Consider the following 23,803-nt stretch of genomic DNA (forward strand, 5'->3'; position numbering starts at 1 on the left):
CGCACCTGACGCAGGAGGCGGTGTACGAATGAAGCTCGCGAAGCTATTTCTGGAAACGGCGCGACGTCAAGCGGCGCGTAGCCGACGGACGACGCGACCCTCCGGCTGCGTTCGCTGTTTCCTTCGCGGGGTCGACCAGCGGCCAACGATGTCCACGTCGTCCTATAGTGAGCGGCCGCCAAAGATCGCTTTGTCGCACCGCTGTCGGCCTGGCAGCCGTGCACCCTCGTTTCAGCATGCATATAGACTCGAACTTCACCTTCGGTCTATTTGTTGCTCTCGCACAAAGCTCGTACATTTAAGTACGCACTAGGAGGTTCTGGGAAGGATCCTAAGGGGACCTCCTGTAGGTGCTAACCGCGTACAAGTATGCGTTGCGACGAGCGACAATCGCGAGTACTACAACAAATAACTACGAAGTACAAGAGGTGCACGGTTCAACGGTGTACGATATTTGACACTAGCGAATAACTTCAGAAAAACGTCGACGAGAAACTTAAAGATAATTCACGAAACCTCCGATTTTTCTTTTTTTAGAGGGCAACCAGAACGCGACTATCGTGCACGCTTTCAAAAGGCGAGTAAGGCGCTGAGCGCGAAAGCAGCGCACTTGACAAGCATTTCGAGGCTAGCACCACGAGTCAAATGTGTACCTGTTGTGGCGCCACATACTTCTGCAGAAAGTTGGCGGTTCCCGAGATCCATAAGAAAAGCGCCCCTGTAGTTATAGACAGCTTTACAATAGCGCTTGTCGCCTTACTGACGTTAAACGAAAGTGCATTTGCTGGACGTTGCGGTGCGCGTCCTTTCGAAACATTCATGGCGAATTCGGCAAATCGCACCGCTGCGCTGCAAGGCGCCCCAATGCGCCGTTTCGTCCATTCGTGGTCGCACCTGAGCACCCCGGTGCGCATCGGTGCGATTTGTCGAACTCGTCATTAGTTCGCCGCACGGGCACGCAAACGTAAGGAAGACGTTATAAAAGAGGGCGCTGTCTGGTGTCTCGTGCCATACGCATCTAAGCCAAGACAATCCATTAGCAACCATCCTGTCGTTGCAATGCGGACGCGTCTCGTTGTGCCTACGGGCGCCGAAATCGCCGAACGATCTCAGAAATTGGACGCCCTATGCGCTCATACAACTAACGTTTCAGGTGATTTATAGAAAATGAAAGCTCATTTCCATAGTTATTGGTCATCAACGCGAGTGTGAGCGTAGCCATGACGACAACTGACGCTAATGCGGGTATCGGGTAGCCAACCAGACGCATGCCTGGTTAACATCCTTGCCGTCTCTTTATTTCTTCTTCTTCGTCTTCTTCTTCTTCTTCTTCCGCCTCCTCCTCACATTACGAATGTTAAAGTGGCCATGTAACGTACGTTATCATAGCAACACGTAAACCGCAGAAACCCAATAAAGTTCGGAGCAAGCGCAGTGAGGACGACGCTATTTCTTTACGTACGTAATGCGTAAAAACTGTCTAATAGACAGTTTTAGAAAAGCGTTAGAAATTTTAGATATCCGATATATCCGAGTTATCCGATTTTAAGCATAGAATGGCACTTGCGGACGTTAGTGTTGGCACCATTACTTCTTTCCAGACTCCACGTGCCACCTCATATTTATCGTGGTTCCAAAAATACTCCATGTTCTATTATTGCTGCATTCTGCTTCTCCTTTATTTTCGGATTACCTTGTCAGGTGCTTGAGCAAGTCTTTCCTTCGTTTATGTATACGACGAGGTATTTGTATTGCTTGACTATGGGTATGACTTGCTGTTGAATTTGCACTACGTAATTACTCGTCATTAAAGATCATAATTCCCGATTTCTCTTAACTAAAGCTTAAGGCCTTTATTTGTCGTTGCGTGGCGCTAGTTGGAATCGGTTGGCACAGGACAGGGGTAATTGGAGATCGCAGGGAGAGGCTTTCGTCCTGCACTGGACATAAAATAGTACGACGATGATGACGATGATGCCACAAATATTCGCAAGTATTCGCAGATCTCTTGCATTGTCCGCTGGTAGCCCTATGTCGTCCGCATACTTAAATCCGGTGCATAAATCAGGGGACCTTCTGTTTCACCATTTGCCCATTACAAATGCGTGTACGAATGAATGTGCCAGCGCGTCACTAGCGCTGGTTGCGTCATCTTGTGACGCTGTCTTCAACCACAACGTGTTACAAACGTTTTCTTTCTTTCGCTTCGTCATTGTTCTTGGACAAGGAAAAAATATAGGTTTACTGTGATTTAACGGTTGTTCCTAGTAATGTTGCTTTCAGGCTTCACCGTGTAGGGTAGTGAACCAGGTTCGGCCTGGTTAACCTCCCCGCCTTTTCCTTATCACTTCTCTCTTCACGCTTTGTACGGTGGAATGTCCCGTGTGTTTACAAACATGCAGTTTGTACGCAGCTCCCGAGGCAACCGCTCTCGTGCGAAGCGGTTCCTGCTTCAGGCATATCTATAGAAGTTCGCGGTCTTTCACCACGTTCGACCGCGCGTGAAATGTCGTAAACCCTTATTCTCGTGCGTCACAGCTGCTCCAAAACAAGCAACGCTGAAGCGTGATGAATTGTTTGCGCTCCCGCTCGTAAAACAGCTGCGCTCCTCCGCACATCGCGGAAGCAGAACAACATCGGGGTTGCTGTCTCCGCAACGCCAAGGAAAGGCGGCTGAGTTTCGCGCCGGGATTGTTGATGGCGGCCGCGGAACCCGCCATGAAGGAGGCGTGGCAAGTCGTTCGAGGTCACATGTTACGTGGCACGGTCCAAATTATTGCGAAGTGCATATAGGCTGTCTATGTGCGTACTTCCGAGCCCACACTCGCAAAGCAGCTGCGGCGCATGATGACGAAAGGCAGAATTTACTTGACGGCAAAGCATTCTCAGAAGAAAAGAGACTGGTAGTATGGACTCGACCGTCAGCCACCAGAGACCTGCTGCACTCTTTATAGGCGACTGGGCTCTGCAACCGCCTCTGAATGCAGCGTGAACGCTGTTGTGTGCACGTGCACACCATTTCTCTTTTTTCCACGCTCCCTCTTCTCCATCGCATGGTAGCCACCCAACCTGATTAGTTGGTTAGTTTTGCTCTAAATGTGGCCCATACCAACTGTGTCAATTGGTCAAGAATCGGATGGCATCGGAAAGGTAATAAGTATAAAAAAAACAGTAATAAAGATTTTCGTAAGATCAAAGGAAAAGTAATCTCCCTGCCTTTCCTTCACTTTTCTCTCTTTCACCTTTGTATGGACGTAACTGAGCGAAAATGCGAAACCAATGTTTCCCACACGGTGGACTGCGCCAGTGTTTGTTGCAGTTCTGAAAGCGGTCACTTTACAGCACCTGCACTTTACGTCAGCGCAGAATGTCCACAGGCGCTATGCTGCAACTATATATGGGGTGCTTTTCCTAGGCTTCTTGCGGTACGGCTTGCCAAAGTTGACTTACGCAAGTAAAACAAGCGTACGTACCATACAAAGTGTTCAGGCTCTGGCGCTCCGGATTTGTCTAGGTCTTGCTCGAAGTGCGTCAACGGGGGCAACTATTGCAATCGCCAGGTACCACCTCATCAAGACCCACATCGCATTTGAAGCACTAAGAGTGCACGTAAGGTGCCTTGTCCGGACTGCTTGCCACCATCTAGCCTCTCTACATGCAGAGAGGCCACGTGCCTCGTCCTGCCGAATGGTATCCGCACATCGTGAGGTATACCATCTTGCTTCACACCTGCCGCGAGACCTTCGACTCCTTCTTGGTGCCTGATTCAACCAAAGATCAACCTGACAATACATGGCATCCGGAAATAAAGCAGATATGTCCTCGCCGGCTCCTAAACAGCTTACCTTACTGCTGTCATATGAGAAGTGCGGTATTACACCCGCATATACAGCGACGGCTCCGTATACTTGCCGAGGAGCTCTACCGCAGCTGTCGTCATTCCAGCAAAAGCGACCACCATACATTTGAAAACATCTCACTTGTCGGCGGTAGCAGAGCACGCAGCGCTTCGTGTTGCACTATACTTTAATAATGACAAACCAACACACAAATGGTCGATTTTCTAAGACTCGAAGAAGGAACTACAGTGTTTATTCTCAGCCTTACGGCGCGGACCGCATGGACAGTTGGTATTTGACATCACAGAGGTCATACACCACGTGACTGAGAAAGGACACGAAATAATTCTTCAGTGGCTACCAAGTCACTGTGCCATCATCGGCAATAAACGTGCCGGTCAAGCCGCTGGTTCAGCTCATGTAGAAGACTACCGCTTATCGATTGCGCTGTCTAGGACAGATGCTGCAAGGGTACTCCACCTAACTGCACCACAATGCACTACATTAGAGTGGAATGAACCGCATTTTATGCGCACCCGTTTATACACGCTAGGTCCAAACTTAAGCCTCCGACTTCCACCGAGACTTCCCCGAAGAAACGCGACCCTTTTGTGTGGGTTACGGTTGGGCGTCGCGTTTTTTACAAACGCCTACGCGTTGCGCATAGGGATGGCCGACACCGCAGCATGTGGCGATCGCGGCGACGCGGAAACGATTCGTCATGCTTTGTGCCAGTGCCCGCAGTACAGTGTGCAGTGACAATCCCTCTCCGCCGGGCTGAAGCAGTTCGACGACCAGCCTCAGTCGCAGGAAAGAATTTTGAAACATCTTAACATCGCATCAGATGGCCCTTCTTGAGATCGACCGGCCTGTGTGAACGCCTGTGATTGGAACGCCTTTTGTGTTACCTGTTCTTCCTCTTTCTTTTTTTCCCTCCCTCTTTGTCGTCTTTACGACCCCTATATTCCCGACCCCAGTGCAGGGTAGCAAACCGAAAACTCGCCTCAGGTTAACCTCCTTGCCTTTCTTAAACTCTCTACGTCGGCGCACATAGGCGATTTTCAGAAAGTCCCTACGAAGAAGGATGAGAGCCTTTCCGAGGTCTTCACCTTTTCACTTTGCTCCACTCGCGATGACGCGCGTGCCTCCATTGTCTGCGAATTGCCATCGCGACTGTGCGCCGCGGTGTCACGTCTGACATCCCGATGGAAGAGGTCGCGGAACTCTCGGAGAAATGAAATTCGCTGGTGTTATTAGCTTTGCGAGCACTGCAGTCGTCTGAAGGGGACCGACCCCCCAGTCATTGGCGTTTCGGAACATTCAAGTTCAATAAGCTAGCACGACTTCATTTCATAGCAGTTGTCCCAGCTAACATGAACCGCGTTTAAAGAAAAAGGGAAAGCTGTGCGGACGAAACTAAATGTATGTAGTTAGCAACTTTCTATTGTGTTCATATCAAGAGAGCAATCAGTGCTGATTGTTCAAACTCTAATAACTTTAGGACGACGCAACATTTGCACGCACAACCTTCTGCTTGCGACGCGCTACAGTTTGCGAGGCTCCTTTTTTCCGTGCAGCCGGCGGAACCGTCGAGAGGATGTCGCTGCTTGCGTTCCACCGGGGCTGTCTCCGAGGCAAGGATTGAGACAGCCGTATAGCTACGCAAGCGTAAAAACGGTAAATATAGAACTACGCAAACGGTAACGCCTCGCAAACAACAGAAAGTGATCTTTTCAAGTGAATGTGTTCTGCGAACAATGCATTGGAATCGAGGCCTCAAAGTTACTAATTAATATGTTTACTAATTAATACGTACTAATTACTCTATTAGAACATACAAATACTGGATGCTTATGCAGGAGGTTGCTTACAACATGCAGCTGGTTTCACCGGGCCAGAAAGCTTCGCTTTCTTTTTAAACAAGTATCCACGCTAGCTATATACTACAGGTGCACATCATGGGAAAACAGGGGACGGCGGGAGACGATGAGCAAAACGAGAACAAGGTGAACGAGAACTCCCGCGCCCACCCGCCAACTGACATACCTCTGCTACCTCAACTGACATACCTCTTGACATACCAACTGAGATACCTCAACTGACATACCTCTTGCTAGATATGTTGGTTTGGTTTCTTATTCTTTTTGTGGTACAATCATTCGTACTTATCGTTTTTCTTGTGTGCGTACTCTAGTACATAATTGCGAGCAGGTATGCAAAAAGCGCTTTGCGCGTCCAGTCTATCTTTTCGTGCCCACTCGCCCACCCTCGTTAAATCATGGAAGTAGTGCGCCTAAACAATTACTTTATTTTTTCCTTTTGCCTTCTTCAAGAACTTGGCGCTGAAAGGAACAGCGCGTGAAAATTTTTTACAAAGTGCGGCTAACCGTATAGTTAAGCTCAAACTGAGCATGCACGGCTGTTATAACCCGTACCCTAACACCCTTGCCTCAATTATTTAGACAGAGGTCGAACATGGGAAGTTCATTTTCCATGACATTTCCCTCTTACAAGATTGAATTTCTAGGCAAGTCAAACCACAATTACGCTTTTCGTGCGAGAACGAAATGGATTCTTCTTATGAAATGCACAACGGAGCCGTTAGTCAAATTTTTTGAAACTGCATAATTAGCCGTTCGGCATCAATTAATTGCTATGTGTGCTTATGTAGCCTTGTGTCCCGCACAAAGTTACACAGCAAGAATGTGGTCCATGAGGCCAGTTGCGCAAGCCTCACGGACAGTTGGGATGAAGACCGATGCGGTCTTGATATAATAAGTTGGCAGGCGTGATATAACATGTCGCTGCCACGTTGGGTGACGTGTATGGAGTTATGACGCGACGCGCATAACTGTGCATTCTACATCAACTGTCACGCGATGTTATTTATAGCATAAGCGAGCATAATTGCGCACACTGCACGGTACCTCACAAAAAGCGGCTCAAAGGACAATCCAGTTCACATGACGTCACCGAGAGGCTTTGTTCTCTACCAGAATGGCGAGCACGCGCGTGCGGTGCGCAAAGCCCCGGAATGCCGGCTGCGCGCACTGAGCGCGCATCGCGTGTGCACGCTCGGCCAAGCCTATTGCGTGCGCACGTAGACGCGGGCGAGCAACGCGCAGTTGTTAATCTACTGTCGCCGCTGGGCAGCTACGGGTTGGCAACGCATTGTTAAAAGGCACCGCGGCAACCGGCCCTATACTACTAGCAAAAACTTAACCTGCTCTTCGAAAACAGTTACGAAAAAAAAAAGCAAGGGGTTTTGCGTGCCAAAAACACGATCTGATTATGAGGCACGCCGTAGTGGGGGCTCCCAAATAATTTGGACCACCTGGCGTTCTTTAACGTGCGCCTAAATCTAAGCACACGGGTGTTCTCGCCCCCATCGAAATGCGGCCGCCGAGGCCGGGATTCGATCTCGCGACCTCCTGTCCCTGCAGCCCAACACCATAGCTTCTAAGCAACCATGGCAGGTCAAAAAACTAAAAAAGTAATAATAAAATAAAAATTAACGGTGTGGCAAGAGCACCTTCGCCACACCACTCCATATGTATGTCGGTGATAGAAATGCAAAGTTATTAGCGTTTGGCGTGACGTCATGGGTTCTGACGGCGTCTAGCTGCTATAGGGAGCAGGTCGGTAAAGACGGGCGACGCTGCGCTTTAGTTTCAAGGCGAAAGCCTTTCTAGGCTTATGCTGAAGTTTGTGTCAGCAGACCTGGCCGCCGGAGTGTCCGCCGAAGCGTCATCATGCCATATGAAGACCGATTGAAGACAGATTAAAGAATGGAAAGTGATTGATAGTGACAGTTAGTGAATGATAACGTTATAATAGAGATTGGTAGAGGTTAATAATGGCTAGTAAGGACCAATAATGACTACTAATGACCTGTCACGACTACTAATGACTCCGAAATGACCAATATATCTTACAATGACTTGTAATGATCACAATTGATTATAATTCATTAAATATGCTTAGCAGTGAGCAGTAATGACTAAAAGAAAGGAGAGAAAGAGAAAAGAGAAAGAGGCGAATGATAAGAGCGGGAAGAGTAGGCTTTTGCCCTTCACCTCTTAAGAGGGATCTTAAGGGACCCTGTAATTTTTTGTCTATAAGACTGAATTTGGCAGGTTTCGTGTTCGTTAATGCATCATGACGGTCCAAACACGAGAAGAAATGCTCCGAAATCCATAACGTCACATCGACGTACATGCACTGGGTCTTCGGCGCGAAATTAAAAAAGAGAATGCAATGCAATTTTGGCCTTTTCTTTTTCTCTTGTACAACAACCAACTTCTAACCACGAAATTAACAAAAAAGAGCTGCGAAACAATATTTTATCTATTTAAACTTACTTCGTATTTCTCGTTTAACGTATTTTTGCACTGCTGAACGCGCAACGTGCAAGCGCGAGAAGAAAAAAAAATCTATAGCGAAGCTGGACAAAAGCGACAAGCGCGAAATGGAGGAATGAAGAATGCGCAGGACGCACACATAATGGAAGGTTTATTTGACAACTGAACAAGTATACGTAGTATAATAAACCAGCGGCAATGAATACGCAGCTGTACCCAAGAAATGAAATGAGAGAAAGAAAATAAAAGACAGGTATACCTATCTGCAAAGCCTTTTCTTTTTCTTTCTTTTTTTTGCGAAAGAGAGCAAGGAAACAAGCCAACATTGAAATGTGAGCCTTCTCTATAGGGGCAATAACATGTGCCACCCTTGCTTAGCGCAAAAGGAGGTCTAGCCGATGCAACTTCTCATATTTTTATGGATGCGACAGCTGTGACTGATTTCATCTACCCTAAGGTTGCCGCGTGTGGCAACATAATAATGACACTGTTATATCGTAGCTCCATAGTGTACTGCGAAGCGTGACTGGCAAGATGCGACAAATCCATCGCGATGGCATATATACAAAAAATTTGAAATTCACCACCGCTTGCCTGAGGGCACCCATGCTGTAATATATTGTGGGCCTGAGCTCAGGACAAACTAGAATTAGGCAGTCCGAGATCGTCGCGGAATTCGTGAAGTAACTGCACGCAGCCGGACCTGGTCCCACATATTCGCAAGGCTCCTTTTTTCGTAAGTGTCCTTCCGCGAGTGGCCTTCGCTGCGCCGGTGATGTCGACGCCAATAGTTTATCCATTTAATCTAATTTGTCATTTAGCGCCACTTTAGCGTGCACCGAAATGTCGGCATGAGAGCGTTTGTGCATCCCTCAGAATCCGGGCAGCTGCGGCTTCGAATTGGAAACGCGACCGGGCAAAGAATTCACTTCAGTGTCGATCGCGATTGCTGGATGGGCCAATAACCTCCGAAGGCCGGAACGGCGATCCATCACCATCAGACTGCCGTTGTGGCAGTGACGGTGTCTGCTGCAACGCCCCGGAGCAGCCACGTGACGACCTGCGCCTCGGGTCTAGACGGAGCAAGATGATTAACACAGTTTAAACGTCGGAGTAATAAATTTGCACCTGCCTTCTGTACCTATCCGTTGCAAAACGCAGTTCCCGAGAGACGCCCGATATTGAAAGAAAAAAAAAATGTGGAGCCATTCCACCCTGTGAAGGTAGCTGATCAGGGAAGCTGCTATAGGGTTGTATAAATTATGTTGTTATAGAGCTTTGTCGGTACGTAACTATACATATAATTATGTATAAGCCATTTATGCGAAAGATATACAAAGAAATACACAATCATTTGTTGTCTTGTCCCTTTTCTCTTTCTTTTTTTCTTTTCACGCAAGCGATCATTGCCTCGTGGTCGGCGTGATACACCCCCAATGGCTTTGTGGCGACGCCAGTTGGGTCCTTGGACAGCGTCAAATCTGTACACGACAGTTGACGCGTCGTCGGGGGCACTTTCGGGTCGCTGTAACACTGCAGACCGAACTGTTCGAGCACAAAGCACTGCAGCCATTTGCCATCGGACCGCGACGCTCTAAACGACGCTCTGAAGAGGCAGGTGTTGTCGACGCAGTTGTGACGATGGAGCGCCGTTTTGACGCCGCTGGCCGTCAAACCGAGCCTCGACACGAGCGACGATATACGTGTTGACCGGGGCGCAGTCCAGAGGAGTGCACGAAACAAAACACCTTTGTTTGTAATTTGAGATTGAGCATACTTCCTAGTTAATTAGCTGTATGAAACATGGAAGGTCTAGAGTTTTATTCTAGCGAATAAACATATTAGGCTCTCCGTTTCCCTCACGCAGAAGCCATGTGTTGACAGCAGACGGGAATCTTACAATATTTACAACTTCACTGTGAGCTACGTAATCAAGAAAATAAATAGAAATTACAAGCTAAGAAAAACTGAGGAAGCAATAATAAATGGGCGCAGCATGAAATCAGTGCGAAGAAAATTTGTCATAGGACAAGCCAGATGCATGCACTGAAAGATGAGCAGGGCAATATGATCAACAATTTCGAAGATGTGGTAAAAGGAGCGGGAGAATTCTATACTGACCTGTAAAATACACAGAGACGCCAGGGTACCTCCAGTGAAAGTATTAATGAACAGGGTACAGAAGCTCCTTCTATGACTTGTGATGAAGTTAGAAGGGCCTTAGAAGACATGAAACGAGGAAAGGCGGCAGGAGAAAATGGAATAACAGTCGATTTAATCAAACTTGAAGGAGACATCATGCTTGAAAAGCTTGCAGCCCTTTATACGAAATGTCTCATGACTTCAAGGGTCCCAGAGAACTGGAAGAATGCCAACGTTATACTAATCCACAAAAAGGGAGCCGTTAAAGAATGGGAACATTATAGGCGCGTTAGCTTACTCCCAGTATTATATAAAATATTCACCAAGGTAATTTCCAGTAGAATAAGGGCCACACTGGATTTTAGTCAACCAAGGGAACCAAGGAAGCTGACTTTAGGAAGGGATACTTTAGAATGGATCACATCCATGTCATTAATCAGGTAATCGACAATTCCGCAGAGTGCAATAAGCCTCTCTACATGGCTTTCATAGATTACGAAAAGGCATTTGATTCAGTAGCGATACCAGCAGTTATAGAGGCATTACGTAATCAAGGAGTAAAGGAGGCTTACGTAAATATCTTGGAAAGTATCTACAGAGATTCTACAGCTACCCTAATTCTCCACGAGAAAAGTAGGAAGATACCTATAAAGAAAGAGGTCAGACAAGAAGCCACAATCTCTCCAATGCCATTCACTGCGTGCTTGGGAGAAGTATTCAAGCTATTAAACTGGGAAGGTTTAGGAGTAAGGATCGACGGCGAATACCTAAGCAACCTTCGGTTTGCTGATGACATTGTTCTATTCAGCAACACTGCAGACGAGTTACAACAAATGATTGATGACCTTAACAGAGAGAGTGCAAGAGTGGGCTTGAATATTAATATGCAGAAAACAAAGATAATGATCAATAGCCGTGCAAGGGAACAAGAGTTCAGAATCGCCAGTCAGCCTCTATAGAGTCGGCGATGGACTACATTTGCCTATAGGTCAATTACTCAGAGGGGACCCTCATCATGAGAAGGAAATTTACAAAAGAATAAAATTAGGTTGGAGCGCATGCGGCAGGCATACTTAGATCTTTACTGGAAGCTTACCATTATCACTAAAAAGAAAGGTGTGCAATTAGTCCATTCTACCGGTGCTAGCATATGAGGCAGAAACTTGGAGACTGACAAAGAAGCTCGAAAACAAGTTAAGGACCGCACAAAGAGCAATGGAACGAATAATGATAGGTGTAACGTTAAGAGACAGGAAGAGAGCGGTGTGGATCAGAGAACAAACGGGCATATAGCCAATATTCTAATTGACATTAAGATAAAGAAATGGAGCTGGGCAGGTCATGTAATGCGTAGGTTAGGGTTACAGTTAGGGTTAGGGTTACCGTTAGGGTTACAGAATTGGTGCAAAGAGAAGGGAAAAGCAGTCGAGAACGGCAAAAGATTGGGTGGGGTGATGAAATTAAGAAATTCCCAGGCGCAAGTTAGAATTGGTTGGCGCAGCATAAGGGTAATTTGAGATCGGAAGGAGAGGCCTTCGTCCAGCAGTGGACTTAAAATAGCTCTATGATAATTATGACGATGATGGTGATGAAACTCGGCGTAATGTTGGAGTCGTCTTAGCGGCTAATTGTAATATAATTTTTGTCGGGATAGTTTCGATAAAACAAGAGCTACAGCCGTTTTCTATAACCATACTCCCTCCGTAGATACCCATGTATTGACAGCGGACGGGAATTCTGTAACGTTTACAGCTTCACTGTCAACTAACTAATTATGAGAAGTAAATGAAACTTGGAGTAATTATAGAGTCGTCTTATCGGGCAATTCCAGCATGATTTTTTTAATATACCTGCATTAGATGGAGACCTGCAGAGCGTTCGCGAGAAACGTGGCTTTGCCGCAAGGTGTTTTCTGTTCGCCGCCACGATTATTCCTGAGGGTAGCCATAGACAGCTTCGTTGTAAAAAAGTTCACCTCAGCAATGACGTCAGAGAAATTACCGAACGTAATTAACTGGTGCGCATCTATGAAAATTATCTCTGAGTTGGAGAGCGGTATATTAGCCACCGCGTTCTTCAGCTGAGACCGTGTTTGACGCGTACCGACCGCAGTGCCCCATTTCTATCCGTAGTACGAAAGTCTGTGGCATGCAATGTCGGTTGGCGGAGCTCACACTAAATTCCTCGCTTATCCTTGAGTAGGGCTAGTGTCCGTGCGCAGCTCGGCAGCAGGCACACATAGTGCGATCCGACACGATGAGCGACGCGTGTAAACAGTCACTGCTTTGGCTTCAGTAAACCCGTTGGTTGCGGTTTCTTGTACGAATAATTGCAGGCCGGATTAAGCGATAAGTTGCACCGCGCATTTCCATCATCGAAATGATGGATGTGGATTTGTCCAAGGTTCGTCCTTCTAACCCTGAATTATATTTTTCAAAATAATTGAAGTACCGGAAATGCTTTGTGCGGAAATAATGATCTTCATCTACCACGTGCTATACGACTATATTGAGAATATCACAAGCAAGAATAAATGTTGGTATTGCCAACAGTTGCTGCCTTCTAAAGTAATGATAAGCAAACCATTTCGTTGTTGGCAATACGAGCACGGGGCCACTCTTGCTTCGCTACACAGCAAATTCGTGGCACTCGAGCATCCAGCGCATGACAACGAAAGAGTGACGACGACAGAATGGAACGCTGGCAAAATGACGGCTGTATGACGACAGCGGCACGACGACCATGGAATGGCTAAGATGGAATGACAACCACGGCACGACCACGAATGCGTGGTAACTGTACGACGACGACGCGAGAACGATGACGGCATAATAACCGTACAATTATGATGGCGTGATTAAGGTGACGCGATGAAGACGGATCGATGACGATGGTCGGAATAATGATGACCACGTGACAACGGGTGGCGTGATGACGAAATGGCAACGCACCGACGACGACAGAGCGAAGACGGCCGAACGGTGACGGCAACGTGACAATGAAGGACCGATCGTAGTGGAATGAATGCGATGAAATGACGACGACGGCGTATTGGAGCTCATCTCCGCGCTTACGTATATGTCTCCCAAAAATGCAGAGGTTTATTTTACCACTTCGTAAGCTCTATCTTAAATTGTTACCTTTTGCACATACCGATAAAGACAGTTATTGCCACTGACGATTCCCCAAGCGAAGAAAGGCGTGGAATTGGAATATTTCATTTTATTCTCGATTGGGCATTTTCTTCTTGCCTCCCAGACTTCGTACCTACCTTTTTAGCATAAATTTAGCTGTAATACTAGCCCTTCGTAAGCTAAATGCATCAACACATTCCACAGTGGTCGTGACGGATTCGCTTTGCATGTGCTCCTCCTTGCTTCTGGTGTTCTGGTGACTACCAAGTTTTGCGAGCTTTCAAATCGTTTATTTATTTATTTATTTATTTATTTATTTGTTTATTTATTTACTTATTTATTTATTTAAGTATACCTTACCGGCCTCTAGAGGCAGTGTGTAAGGGAAGGGGGGGGGGGGGGGGGGGGTGGAGTACAATCAAGGATCATAACATATAGAATAATTAGAGTACATATGTGAATACATGTACAAAAAATATAAAGTGAAAAATGCGCCAATATACAGTAATATAGTATTACAATATGTACAAAGAACAAGCCGAAGACTCTTGAACGCGACAGCTCATTGAACAAAAAAAAAAAAAAAAAATTCACGCAGTAAAATATAATCAATAAAGTTGCAGAGCGAGCGGGTCATAATTAGGCTATAAGAAAACAGTATTTAACGCGTAATTGCACATTAATAACGGGAAAGGCAATGATAAAATTAATACATTAGATTATGTAGAGTTGTTTGAAATATGTGCTGTTAGGAGATGCCGGAACTTTTCTTGGTCACACTCATAAACTACGGCGCTAGGAAGGTCGTTCGTGAATGGAAGAGCGGAATAGCGAAATGTCTCTCCACTGTAGATGCGCACGAAATCGAGCCGATTGCACATCCGTTGTGACCTGCAAAGAGGAGCTTCAAGAGGCAAGAACTGATCACGCTGTCTTAAAGGTGCATTTACGAAATAATGATAGCGGGAGCTTTATCCCGACGATCATGCAAGGGCTGTAGCCAAAGGTCGAGTTTAATTTGTGTTATGCTTTTGTTATAGTCATAACAACGTGAAATAAAACGCGCAGCGCTGTTATGAATGTCAGTGCCTCCTCATTTAGCTTTGATTAGGTTGGTTTGGGTGCCATGGCATAAGGGCTTATTTCTGAACGAAATGGCAGATTCGTTGGCGAAAGCTTCCCTGAATATTCCAGTTATTCAAATCGTACCGCATTAGCGTTCACCATAGAGGTGAAATTTCGGAGACAGACGATGCTGCGTGAATTTTACACCCAGTCTCTAACAAACTCCTCAGATTTTCAGCGCTTGTCACATTAGTTGAACAGTAAACTTTGTGAAACGCTAACACTTGAAGTGGCAATTCTCTAGACTACGCTGTCGAATCGCATTTCTACATGTTTACCTACACAGAGCTCGTCTGCGGTACCTTCACCGGACTGTTCCTTTTGTGGGGAACATGAACAACGTATCATTTCTTTCTTTAACTGATTCTCAAAGATATTCTAATTTGCGAAAAATAATCTGAGGAACACCGTTCCCCTTTCTTAGGTCAGATTTAAATGTTCAAAATTTGCTATCTTTGGGGGCCTCGACCCTTGGGCACAGCGACAGGAAGGATGCTATATATCCATAATTTTATTGCAGAATCAATGAGGTGTGGACTAAAGAATCAGAGCTGAAGGTTTTGTTATCTTCCTACAAAATTGATTTCGATTGGCTAATGTTTGCTATCATTTCTTAATTCTAATAAATTCATTAGGCACAATCTATCTTTTGATTCTCATCTACCTGTTCACAAATTTCGCTTACATCCTTTTACATTTCTTTTTTCCTATTTTTCATTTTGAGCCGCGGGTTCTTGGCCAATCCCCCAGAGTGTGCAAGTGCGACTAAAATCTAGGCTCTGCATCTACGTCTACACCTGAAGCCCCGGGCCACTTTGGTTTGCATGGTGCCGGTTTGCACCATGTCCGGCACCGATCAATCGTGCAAGAAGACACTGCATTGGTACATACCAGGGTTGTCTATTTACGCGGAACAACTCCTTTTTATACCAAACTGTTATATCTAGGCACCTGCTGTTTCTGCCCGTAAACTACGTGACCAGGCGGACATCACCATCTAGAAAGCTTTCGCCGACGTCATGGCGTCTGAGGCAACGCCTCATTGCAGTGACGGGCGCTGTGATCGCTGACCCCTGAAAGAGAAATCCTCCATAATGGCCAGCTGCTGACGATACGGAAGTCCGCTGTTTTCAAACTGAACTCACTATCAAACTTCGAGCACTTTCGGAAACAACGTTTTGTATTATCTTTCGGCACCGTCCCTCATTTGAAGATGCTCGGGCTAACAGAGAAAATGCGCGTCTTGTGTAGAGTTGCTTGGGCTTGCTGATAATGTACTCGAGCAGAAGATGTATACCGCATTGCGGGCAAGGACAGACTAAAAAGCATCCGGACAGGCCTGGGTCGTTCTTCGTCGGCCTATCGTCCGCAACATGTTACGTTGTCTACTCGTCCCTGGATATTTCGTGCAAGGATTTTATAAAATCCACACACGAAATCTTTGGTATACTTGTACACGAAACAAGTATACATCATAAACGGTAAGCATATAAGAAAGTTTACTTCGCGAAAGTTTAATATGTCTGTTTACCCAATAATAGTATCAGTAACTTTCAGTGCACTAGGTTGCCGAATCACAAAACGAAAAGCTTCTTTTCCAAAAAAAAAAAAAATTCAAATTTGAAGTGGAGGTTGCCAATGTTCGGCTACATTCGAAGAAGAAATTTAGAACGGACAGGAGCCGAGGTTAGCAGGAACAGATTCAGACTTAGCGCAATAAAAAGGAACGGTCTCAATGTGACAGTAATACTTCAGTCTGAAACACAGGGATATGAAATGATAGATGGTCATGTTTCTTTTTCAATTGTTTGTCATTTAGGTAACTTTAATTTGTTTCTCTGGCTAGCTATTCTCATAATTTTGTGTTTCTTTTTTGTTGGCTTGGCATGCATGCTTGCATTCGTGGTGCATGTGTACGTGTTATATATAGGAAAAGGAGTATACCGGGTCAGCCTTAATTTTGCCTTGAGACAGCCAGGTGTAATCTAGCCATACTATCCAATACATATCCAGTTAGTAAGAAACAGCATGGGAGTTCGACCAACCAGTGTGTAATCATTGATGTCTGTCTATACCCAATATAACGGCAGGTGCGCCGTGCTGTCACGTATCGACTTGGTATTCATCCTAATTTGCGCTCGACTTTAGGCACTCACTCCTTCGCAAACAACGTGTGAAACCCGCTTGCACTGAGGGATCTTTTGGAACATCACAGTCTAAGCTTCCCGGCGACACTATAGCAGGACTCAAAGATTGTGCATCTAGATTAATGCATTCCTGCGTCCCCATTTCCTTCAATATGAGCCCCGAGATAAAGATGCGTACTCACCGACCCAACGCCGACCACTCTGGCAGCGTTCACGGGGCACACACCACGCTCGTAGGACCCATCGTGCAAGAGGTAGCGGACCAATGCCAACCGAGAGGCGATGCCATCACCATCGCCCTAACACAGTAGCCCCCGACAGGAGTCCGAACTATACAGTTTCCTCCCTCTCTCTCTCTCTCTCTCTGTATATATATATATATATATATATATATATATACTCATAATTCCCTCTGTCCTGTGCCGCGTAAGATGTGAGCACAGGCTGACTTCCTTGCGTTCTTTCGAATAAACTCGCTGTATAATCACTTCCGTGTAACTCGACGTTAGTTTGCGGAAGGTTACTTTCACGTGTCATTCGTGGGTAAGATTAACCGGAGTCAAATGGCTGCGTACAAACAGTGCCTGGTTATTTGAGACACGGTTTACGCTGTGTAGTAAGCGTCTGCGTGCCGGTTTTCACTTTCTAATTGTTGTGACAGAAGGCCTTATTCTCACTACTAAAAATTCCTGCGATCTACGGGGCTTCACGATAGACTTTAAGAAGGCAGCCCCTTATCGCTCTATGGTGTATGCGTTTTGTTTGTGATTGTCTCTCTTTTTTCCTCTTTCTCTCGCCCTTCCACGCTTTTTCTCTTTTTATGCCCCTATTCCTTCCCCCGTGAAGGGTAGTTAACGGGAACTACTTCTGGTTAACCTCGCTGCCTTTCCTCGCATCCTTTCTCTCTCGCGCGCGCGCGAGCGAGAAGTTCGCCAGGCAAGTTAGGCGCGCAACTGGTGTTTCGCGCCAACTGGAAGCCGATAGTACATCATCGCTTTGCAAACATTTCACTTTTGCCAAATGCCAAGCTTATTACAAGGCTACAGCGTCGGCCGCTTCCGGCTTCCGAGAATCGAAACGTGGTGCAGCTCACAGGCAAACATATATTTGCTACGAAACGCACCGGTTTCCATACACCCACTTCCTTGCAGCTAGCTCGCGGCCAACTCAAATTTCCACATTCGAATGCGTTGGAAAAGCAGAAATTCTCTACTTAGACAGCCGATGAACTGACTTTAATGAAATTTGCTGCGTCGGAGAGAGAGCTAAACTCAAAAAAAAAAAATTCTAGGATTCCCCTAGATACAAAATTTTAATCAGTAGACTCATATGTGAGGGCGTTATGTGATAAACAAGAGTGCCGCCAAGTCGCCGGAGTCGGCAACAAACTTCCGACAGCCGTAGGTGAGCTGAAGTCTTCTTATCTCTTTAGCCTTCAATACGAAAGGTAAATATGATAAGTCCACAGAACGACGAGTCAGGGAATATCTGAAGGGTATCCTTTTATTAAAGGTCAGTGTGGGCAGTTTCAGGTTTTCTTTTAAAATTAGACACACGAACAAAGGGCGTCTCTGAGACAACGTCGTTTTACAGAAACAGCGTCACTCAAAAGCTCATATGTAGGACATGGGACAAATGAATTGTAACAACCTAAGATGGATGAACTATGTACATGCGGTGCTTTCAGATCTTAAATATAGGAACACGAGTTCATTGAAGGTGCACGACGTGTCGTGAGTGCAAGAGGAGAGCGAGTTCTGGCGTGACGAGGGTTCCATGTTCAACGAATGGTGAGCACAGTTGATGGACCGTGGGCAGACGCTGATCAATCGCAACACGCCGGCACGAATGGTCAGAGCGGGAAGATGTGACACAACTTGCAGTGCGCAGAGGCCTTTGAAAGTTGACCAGAGGTAAAAGTGCGTCGGAAAATTATGCGACGAGATCAAATGCCCTTCCAAAGCACTCTTCCCGTTTCAAGAGGTAGCCGAAGTGTCTCAGCAATCCGGCATTTTTCTCCACGCTACGCTTAACAGCCTTGGGTGTCCACTGCCACATCAGAAGGTCACGCCGTGACATCAGCATCGGGTGGCGAGCGCGCAGCGTGAGCCGAAGCCTCCATTGTTCAGCGAGTGTACCTTTGAAGAATCAAGCAGCCTCGAACGCCTCTCGTGTCTCCCTGCTGTCACTTGTAAATGTTGCCACGTGTCAAACTCCAGTCACGGTCGTGCAAGACGAGGAGGTAAATGATTTTGAGGTGCGAAACAGGGACAAGGTGTATCGGGCGTGTCGACTTCCGACACGAGGTTATCCAACTCACGTCATCCGAGGACCTCTGGCTCTAAAAGAGTGGGGCGCACGCAGCGTTCCGACGTAAAAGCAGGCGGCGATCAACGTTCCCTTCAACTCGGAGGTCGCCGTTCGACGCCGACGTCGATGCCGGGAACCTGGAGAAACCGGCGCGCGTTGCACGGCGGCGAGAGTCTGGTTAGCGTCGTCGCCGTCGTCTGCCCGGCGTCTACGTCCTCGCAGATGATCACGGGCACGGTGAAGGCATGGCCGGCGCTTTCGGCGCTGCAGCGCCGCTCGAGAATCTGTAGTCGCTCCATCTGCTTGGCGACCGCGGTTGCGACGACGTCGGCGGGCCTCGTTTCGGGCACGGGAGACACGACCATGGCTGCTGACACTGCGCCGCCACCTGACGCACCACCGTTCACGGACCACAGCATGCGGGAGACGGAGTGCTCCGGCAGGGCGTACTGTGAGGGCATTCACGAAGCTCGGTCGTCCGCGCTTTTGAGAATCTGCTTGCGATCACTGCAGTGACGGGGCGACTCCTCTCGAACGCTAACGTCGCAGCAGCGAAGATCCTTGACAAGGCACCGAAAAGATAAGACAAGCGGGGCCTACGCTTCGAGAGATTTGAGTCGAGTGAGCACTTGCCGCAGCGCAACGATCGTTTAATATACGCAGCGGCTACGACGGGGAGGGCGGGACGCGGGCAACTTCCTCCTCGAAACGGCGGCGCTGCTGACGCCAGAGTGACGCAGGCTGCCGCGGAGTCACGCCGCTGCGCAGTGAATGCCTTTGCGCCCTTCTGCGCAGTTTGCGTCCGTTAGCGGCGGCGGCGCTACCGACGCTGCCGCGATTTCTCATTTTGAATTTTGTATGCTCTTGCCGGTCGCTTGCCGCGCGCATTGGCAGTTGTGTGCGGCTAGAGCGAGTGCGCGAGTTCAGTGGAAGGCCACGCCGCTACGCAAAAAGAAAAAGACGAATAGGACAAAAATACCATAATTCAACGCGCCAGAGAGGGCACAGCCTCTGCGGCACTCTGGATTTATCTGCTTCATTCTTTCTTTAATTTTGTCTAGTCTTCCTCGTCACGGCGCGCCAAGCGCACCGGCCTCCTTTTTTTATTTCTTTGTCTTCTTTTTTTCTCCTTCGAATTTTTTTTCCCGAGCACTTTCTTTTTTTCTCTCTCTCTTTTCGCTTAGCGCGCGCGTCAGGAAGCACTAACGCATGAAGAAGCCGTCTGATGCGGCTTCTGGTAGCAAAGCGTGAGTCATTGCTGGTGTTACGGGCATGTATGATGATGCTTACGTCCTCCACACAGAAAGCACAGGGTCTGGAACAATGGTGGCTTTGGGTGGCTATTCGTGACACGCGAAATGTTAAGTAATCAAGAGGTGATATCAGCAACGCTGTAACCTCGTGCTGGCTGTGACACATCGCACGTAACAGCTCTTAGCTGTTGCGTAAATCGTGTTCCCAAAACGTCGACTCGTGTTTATGGTAGTCGTTCCGTGCCCAGCAATCGTTCCCGGGAGATCGATGATGCGTCCATCGCGTCTCTCACTCGCTACCAGAATGAAAGGATGTCGACCTACGCTACCTTCCTGCGAACGTACGCGACAAGCGCAGCTCCTGACGGCGCAGAAGCAAACTCCGCCTTCGGCGACATCCGAAATTCCCAAAGGACGCGATCGATGCCGCCTTCCGACTACGCAAGTAATTCCCGCCCCTCACGCAAGTCATACGCGTCTCGGACACTCGCGGAAGTTCGCGAAGCGAGTCGCAGTTCCGAAAGGTGTTTCTTCGCCGCCTTAGTACGCAGCCTGAAGTTTGTACAGTGAAGCATCGTATAGCGAACTCGTCGGACTGAAATAAAATAATATTCTCATACAGGACTACCGCGTCATTTTCCGACTCAAAACATAATAAATTCATTTGTTGAGTTTAGCGTTTAGCGGCCGTCGCGGAGGGCATCTCCGGATTATTAACTTTGAACACCTGGGGTTCTTTAACGTGAATCTGAATCTAAGTACACCAGCGTTGCATATATTGCCTCCATCAAAATGCGGACGCCGCTTCCGGAAACTTCAACAGCAATAAATTCCGTCCTAATTTAGCACGATGTCTTGGATTCGTCTACAGGCCGCGACGTCCGCATTTCACCCAGGCGGAAAAAAACCAGAAAGAAGAAAACATGCAGTTGGGTCTAGGCGCAAGTTCAAGGTCACTCACTCACTCACTCACTCACTCACTCACTCACTCACTCACTCACTCACTCACTCACTCACTCACTCACTCACACAGTCGGTCAGTCAGACACACAGACCTGAAGTCACGAAAAGAAGCACAGACATGCAAGAATTATATTCTTTGAAAAAAGAAAATTATGGGGTTTTACGTGACAAAACCACTTTATGATTATGAGGCACGCCGTAGTGGGGGACTCCGGAAATTTTGACCACCTGGGGTTCTTTAACGTGCACCTAAATCTAAGTACACGGGTGTTTTCGCATTTCGCCCCCATCGAAATGCGGCCGCCGGGGCCGGGATAATTATATTCTTTGATATATAGATATATATCAGTGGCCTCCACGCCATTAGGCACTCCAAAATGGTTTTCTCTGATAATGATCTGCGATCAAAGCGAGCTGGCGCCCGTCGCGAGCGATCGTCTCTGTACACTTCATAGCGAGGACCTCAAAAGCCATTGCAGCAGAGTGCAACGAAGACATCGCTACGCTGTTTTTATGCATCAAGAGACCTGCACAAACGGCTTTGGCCTGAATGGGTATTGACTGCGCTGCACGCAATCCTGTGCTGCGATAGCGCGCGGTGATTGCGTGCACTCTCTCCCTCTGAACTTCCTTCTATATTTCCCCAGTGCAGGGCAGCAAACCGAATTTTCTGTTCTTATTAACCACCCTGCTCTTCTCCTTTGTTTCGCCTCTTCATCGGAGAAGAATGCAAGCATGGACGCCAACGACCGTTGCATACGAATTATGGAGCTTCCCTTCGCTACAGCCGCGTCTTAACATCGCACCCTTTAACGTCAGTGAGCGATTCAACTGGCGAAGAACCTTTTCACCAATCCAAAGCTGCCATCAACCTTGGTAGTATAGAATAACGGTAAAAGCGGGGGCAAAAGTCAGGCGAGCCCGCTGTGGTTCATTATCTATGCGCTAATATGCTCCACTGAAGCGTCGCAGTTATCGCAACAAGTACAGTGGGGGAGACGTTTGGCTTTGGTGAGTCACTCGGCTACGTCTAAGCATAGACGAAGGAGGAGCGCCTGTCGAAAGTGCGGCCAATCTATTGGTTCGCCGCAAGAATGGGTCTGTATACGGGAGTGAAGACCTTGCATGTTCGTCGAATCACGTGTCCCTGCAAAGTTTGTGCCTCAGGATAGAACATTCTTGGCGTCCGATACAGTACTACGTCCCGAGTGCTGCCGGGTATCCAATGTCGTAGTATTCCACTTCGTTTCCTAATATTCCTACCTGGCACGGTAGCCACAAAGAACAGACCTCATGGCCAACAAGAAAAGCTACGGTCAATGTTTCAATAATTTTATATATCATGGAATCATGTACATCAATATAAAATTCGTTTAAAACTTCTAGTGCTCTTTTAGAGTCGCAATATACCATTCAGTGCCGACTGCGGTCACCTTCGGCGATAAACCTTGCAGCTTGTGACATTCGAAAGAGCTCTGCTACCGTGCACACATGATGCCTTGTGGGATAGTCGGCAACTTCTGTCTACTTGATACGCAGGAATGTGGAAAGCTTCACTCGAGCTGTCGTTAGATGCAGATCCGTTCGTCAGTATAAATGTGGGATTTTGTATCAAATCAATGTTTCAGCAGGAATAGCCCGTAATCACATGTCGTGCGCTGATTCGTGCCTATACATTTGCTATTTATGTCATGCCCTTGCTATACTTAATGTGGGTTTCTTGTGAATGGTTCTGATTAGCTTTCTTCTATATACATTGTTGTCTCGTTTTTAGTCACGATTTCGGGACACCGGGCTCTCCAGCTGCCAAACCTCACAAACTGTCGCAGTTAGTAAGAAACAATGTACTAGTTAGCCGCGCGAGGATAAGTTAGTCACGATTCAACCCTGGAAGATAAAAATAAATTATACAGACATGACTGTGAAAGAAGAGTGGACAGGGACAAAGAAAGGAAAGGCCACAGAGCTGTTTAGCGCCGTTAATTACTGCGCTAAACAGCTCCGACTGCAATGGGCAGAGACGACGAAGCACGCGTTTAAGTCATGGCCAATAGTGGGTATGAACAACGACGACGACAACAACAACAACAACAATAATTATTATAGTTTGCCCTTGTGGTACTGCTAAGGTGTAATGTAAGCAAAAAATGAATTTAATATTTTTATACTACTTTTAATGTGACACGTTAAAAGCATTTCGCAAAGCGCAGTAAGGTTATATATCTCCTGTGTATGTGTATGGTTAGAGATGGAAGAAGACTATGTGGAGTGTTGCATGCTCGGTTGGCCCTTGGATACATTTAAGGCTTAATTTTAGACCATGAAAGTGCGTGGTTTATGCCCCCATGTGCTATACGTCGATGGCCCACTAAAACGAAAGTCCCTTTATATTTCGGCTTATTTTCATCCCATATAGGTTGCTGTAGTCGTGTATCCACAACCACAAACAAAAAAAGATATTGATAAAATCACATTCTAGAGAAAATAATTCTACGATACGTTGCAGACAATGATCGTAGATCATCAACG

At 46.9% G+C, this 23,803-nt stretch overlaps 1 long non-coding RNA gene across 1 annotated transcript in view; it reads right to left on the reverse strand.

Moving 5' to 3' along the window:
- The window catches only part of LOC142564102 (uncharacterized), a 93,660-nt gene extending 76,598 nt beyond the window's left edge, over window positions 1–17,062 (reverse strand). The window contains exon 1 of the long non-coding RNA XR_012824486.1: window positions 16,931–17,062. This is a non-coding gene — a long non-coding RNA (uncharacterized LOC142564102). The remainder of the gene's footprint in view (window positions 1–16,930) is intronic.
- Between the last annotated feature and the right edge of the window lie 6,741 nt (window positions 17,063–23,803).

This window comes from Dermacentor variabilis, chromosome 11, assembly GCF_050947875.1.
Source record: "Dermacentor variabilis isolate Ectoservices chromosome 11, ASM5094787v1, whole genome shotgun sequence".
NCBI classification, from domain to species: domain Eukaryota; kingdom Metazoa; phylum Arthropoda; class Arachnida; order Ixodida; family Ixodidae; genus Dermacentor; species Dermacentor variabilis.